Here is a 5,000-nt window from a genome sequence, read left to right as displayed (position 1 = left end):
CCCCTACTAGCCTGTGTTTTACAGTGAGCATGACTGATCTTCATCTAGCCTGTGTTTTACAGTGAGCATGCGTGTTGAGTGCTCATCATTTGTATTTATTATACTGACACACTATAAACTAAACAAGAAAACGACAGCCAGCAGTTCTGTCAGGTTAACATGAACTAAACAGAAAATATCCACCCACAAAACACAATGAGAAAACCCCTACATAAATATGGACTCTAATCAGAGGCAATGAGATCCAGCTGCCTCCAATTAGAGACCAACCCCAAACAATTCCAACATAGAATAACATAGATCAACCCCAAAAACCCCAAAACACACAAAACAAACACCCCCTGCCACGCCCTGACCAAACTACAATAACAAAAGGACCCCTTACTGGTCAGGACGTGACAAAGGAAAACTCCACCCCAAATCTGGAGCTGTATGCAAAGCATTTTGGGACTAATGAGACAAATACCTAAAGATAGTTTTGGGGTGGAGATTTACTTTAAGAAAATCCCCATGTAAAACTGGTCCTGAACACAACAGCAGATAGAGGAACAGAGGACTGGGTGATGACTGAGGAACAGAGGACTGGGTGATGACTGAGGAACAGAGGACTGGGTGATGACTGAGGAACAGAGGACTGGGTGATGACTGAGGAACAGAGGACTGGGTGATGACTGAGGAACAGAGGACTGGGTGATGACTGAGGAACAGAGGACTGGGTGATGACTGAGGAACAGAGGACTGGGTGATGACTGAGGAACAGAGGACTGGGTGATGACTGAGGAACAGAGGACTGGGTGATGACTGAGGAACAGAGGACTGGGTGATGACTGAGGAACAGAGGAACAGAGGACTGGGTGATGACTGAGGAACAGAGGACTGGGTGATGACTGAGGAACAGAGGACTGGGTGATGACTGAGGAACAGACAGTGTGATGACTGAGGAACAGAGGACAGGGTGATGACTGAGGAACAGAGGACTGGGTGATGACTGAGGAACAGAGGACTGGGTGATGACTGAGGAACAGAGGACAGTGTGATGACTGAGGAACAGAGGACTGTGTGATGACTGAGGAACAGAGGACTGTGTGATGACTGAGGAACAGAGGACTGTGTGATGACTGAGGAACAGAGGACAGTGTGATGACTGAGGAACAGAGGACAGTGTGATGACTGAGGAACAGAGGACAGTGTGATGACTGAGGAACAGAGGACAGTGTGATGACTGAGGAACAGAGGACAGTGTGATAACAGAGGACGGTGTGATGACTGAGGAACAGAGGACAGTGTGATGACTGAGGAACAGAGGACAGTGTGATGACTGAGGAACAGAGGAACAGAGGACAGTGTGATGACTGAGGAACAGAGGAACAGAGGACAGTGTGATGACTGAGGAACAGAGGACAGTGTGATGACTGAGGAACAGAGGACAGTGTGATGACTGAGGAACAGAGGAACAGAGGACAGTGTGATGACTGAGGGACAGAGGGAGAGGAAGGAGGTTAGAGAGGAAGAGAGGACAACCCCAAATATTCCATATGGTGAATGAGGAATGGTTCCATCTGCCAGAAGACCACCACTGGAATGAGAGAGAGAAAGAGAGGGAGGGAGATAGTTTGGTGGGAGAGAGCGAGAACGTGAGGGAAGAAGACACATGGAAGGAGAGAGAGAGAGAGAAGGGGAAAGAAGAGAAGGGACGTGGGGCCAAACCTCTTGAACCACAGATGAAGGTCTGGAAGTGATCAGACTGGAGGGAAGAGGGGGAGGGGGGGAGGGAAGAGGTAAGAGGGGGAGGGAAGAGGGGGAGGGAAGAGGGGAGGGGGAGGGAAGAGGAGGAGTGGGGGAGGGAAGAGGGGAAGGGAAGAGGGGGAGGGAAGAGGGGGAGGGAAGAGGGGAGGGAAGAGGAGGAGGGAAGAGGAGGAGGGAAGAGGTAAGAGGGGGAGGGAAGAGGGGGAGGGAAGAGGAGGAGGGGGGGAGGGAAGAGGGGAAGGGAAGAGGGGAGGGAAGAAGGGAGGGGGAGGGAAGAGGTAAGAGGGGGGAGGGAAGAGGGGAGGGAAGAGGAGGAGGGAAGAGGTAAGAGGGGGAGGTAAGAGGGGGAGGGAAGAGGGGGAGGGAAGAAGGGAGGGGGGAGGGAAAAGGGGGAGGGGGAGGGAAGAGGGGGAGGGGGCTGGACACACACATATGTAAACCACATTATGAGCATGCAAACCATCTATACGCAAGCATAGTCAAACACAGACACACATACCTATGCACTGGTGTCTGTCTGTCTGTCTGTCTGTCTGTCTGTCTGTCTGTCTGTCTGTCTGTCTGTCTGTATCTGTGTGTGTGTCTGTCTGTCTGTGTGTGTGTGTGTGTATGAGTGTCTGTGTGTGTATCTATATGTGTGTGCTCAACAAGATCTCACGGTCTGACTGCAGTATGTGACGTTTGCCCATAACTTTCACGTTTTGACAGTTAAGTTTCAGTATTAATTCTGAACGGTTAAGGGGAGAGTTGAGGGGGGAGTTGAGGGGAGAGTTGAGGGGAGGCTTGAGGGGGGAGTTGAGGGGAGGGTTGAGTGGAGAGTTGAAGGGAGGGTTGAGGGGAGAGTTGAGGGGCGGGTTGAGTGGGGAGTTGAGGGGAAAGTTGAGGGAGGAGTTGAGGGGGGAGTTGAGGGGCGGGTTGAGGGGGGGAGTTGAGGGGAAAGTTGAGGGAGGAGTTGAGGGGGAGTTGAGGGGAGAGATAAGGGGAGAGTTGAGGGGAGAATTGAGGGGTGGGTTGAGGGAAGGGTTAAGGCACAACGCCGTCCACAACGCGGGGGAGGGAGGGAGGGAGGGAGGGGAAAGAGGTGAGTGTAATGTGAAGAGGACTGGTGTGTTTGGTGATTAGTTACTGAGTGTGTGTGTAGACTTCAGAGGTGTGTGTGTGTATGTGTGTATGTGTGTGTGTGTGTGTGTGTGTGTGTGTGTGTGTGTGTGTGTGTGTGTGTGTGTGTGTGTGTGTGTGTGAAAGTATACCGTTAAGTCCTCAGCTACCTGTGTTCTTTAGACGTGTGTGTGTTGGGGAGGTGTGTGTGTGTGTGTGTGTAGACTGTCAGCTTGAGGTAAACCACACGTTCTCACAAACCAACGGTATTTTTCCACCAGATCTCTCTAATAGTAAACTAGTAAACATCTCAGGCCTGAGCAAGACAGAGATGTTATAGATTATAGCTGAGAACTCACTCTCGCCTCCACTAAATCTCCTCTCCTCTCTCCTCATCCCCCCTCCCTCTCTCAACGTTCCCCTCCCTCTCTCCTCGTTCCCCTCCCCTCTCTCCTTGTTCCCCTCCCCTCTCTCCTTGTTCCCCTCCCTCTCTCCTCGTTCCCCTCCCCTCTCTCCTTGTTCCCCTCCCCTCTCTCCTTGTTCCCCTCCCTCTCTCCTCGTTTTCCTCCCTCTCTCCTCGTTCCTGTCCCTCCCCTCTCTCCTCTCTCCTCGTTCTCCTCCCTCTCTCCTCTCTCCTCGTTCCCCTCCCCTCTCTCCTCGTTCCCGTCTCTCCCCTCTCTCCTCTCTCCTCGTTCCCCTCCCTCTCTCCTCGTTTTCCTCCCTCTCTCCTCGTTCCTGTCCCTCCCCTCTCTCCTCTCCCCTCTCTCCTCTCTCCTCGTTCTCCTCCCTCTCTCCTCTCTCCTCGTTCCCCTCCCCTCTCTCCTCGTTCCCGTCCCTCCCCTCTCTCCTCTCCCCTCTCTCCTTGTTCCCCTCCCTCTCTCCTCGTTTTCCTCCCTCTCTCCTCGTTCCTGTCCCTCCCCTCTCTCCTCCCCCCTCTCTCCTCTCTCCTCGTTCTCCTCCCTCTCTCCTCTCTCCTCGTTCCCCTCCCTCTCTCCTCATTCCCTTCCCTCACTCCTCTCTCGTCATTCCCCTCCATCTCTCCTCTCTCCTCAAATCCCCTCCCTCTCTCCTCTCTCCTCATTCCCCTCCCTCTCTCCTCTCTCCTCGTTCCCCTCCCTCTCTCCTCTCTCCTCATTCCCCTCCATCTCTCCTCTCTCCTCATTCCCCTCCCTCTCTCCTCTCTCCTCGTTCCCCCTCTCTCCTCTCTCCCTCCCTCTCCTCCTCGTTCCCTCCATCTCTCCTCTCTCCTCATTCCCCTCCATCTCTCCTCTCTCCTCATTCCCCACCATCTCTCCTCTCTCTCTCCTCGTTCCCCTCCCTCTCTCCTCTCTCCTCGTTCCCCTCCATCTCTCCTCTCTCCTCATTCCCCTCCATCTCTCCTCTCTCCTCATTCCCCTCCATCTCTCCTCTCTCCTCGTTCCCCTCCCTCTCTCCTCTCTCCTCGTTCCCCTCCCTCTCTCCTCGTTCCCCTCCATCTCTCCTCTCTCCTCGTTCCCCTCCATCTCTCCTCTCTCCTCATTCCCCTCCATCTCTCCTCTCTCCTCGTTCCCCTCCCTCTCTCCTCTCTCCTCGTTCCCCTCCATCTCTCCTCTCTCCTCGTTCCCCTCCCTCTCTCCTCTCTCCTCATTCCCCTCCATCTCTCCTCTCTCCTCGTTCCCCTCCCTCTCTCCTCTCTCCTCGTTCCCCTCCATCTCTCCTCTCTCCTCGTTCCCCTCCCTCTCTCCTCTCTCCTCATTCCCCTCCATCTCTCCTCTCTCCTCATTCCCCTCCATCTCTCCTCTCTCCTCGTTCCCCTCCCTCTCTCCTCTCTCCTTGTTCCCCTCCATCTCTCCTCTCTCCTCATTCCCCTCCCTCTCTCCTCTCTCCTCGTTCCCCTCCATCTCTCCTCTCTCCTCATTCCCCTCCCTCTCTCCTCTCTCCTCATTCCCCTCCCTCTCTCCTCTCTCCTCGTTCCCCTCCATCTCTCCTCTCTCCTCGTTCCCCTCCCTCTCTCCTCATTCCCCTCCCCTCTCTCCTCTCTCCTCGTTCCCCTCCCTCTCTCCTCTCTCCTCATTCCCCTCCCTCTCTCCTCTCTCCTCATTCCCCTCCATCTCTCCTCTCTCCTCATTCCCCTCCCTCTCTCCTCTCTCCTCATTCCCCTCCATCTCTCCTCTCTT

The 5,000-nt window shown here is 54.4% G+C and overlaps 1 protein-coding gene across 1 annotated transcript in view; it reads left to right on the top strand.

Moving 5' to 3' along the window:
* The window catches only part of LOC106596573 (regulator of G-protein signaling 12), a 105,949-nt gene that overhangs the window by 60,986 nt on the left and 39,963 nt on the right, over positions 1-5,000 (top strand).

The sequence above is a fragment of the Salmo salar genome, chromosome ssa08, assembly GCF_905237065.1.
Source record: "Salmo salar chromosome ssa08, Ssal_v3.1, whole genome shotgun sequence".
In the NCBI taxonomy this organism is placed as follows: domain Eukaryota; kingdom Metazoa; phylum Chordata; class Actinopteri; order Salmoniformes; family Salmonidae; genus Salmo; species Salmo salar.
Note: the sequence above shows the minus strand (reverse complement) of the source record. Positions and strands in the feature narration are given on the sequence as shown.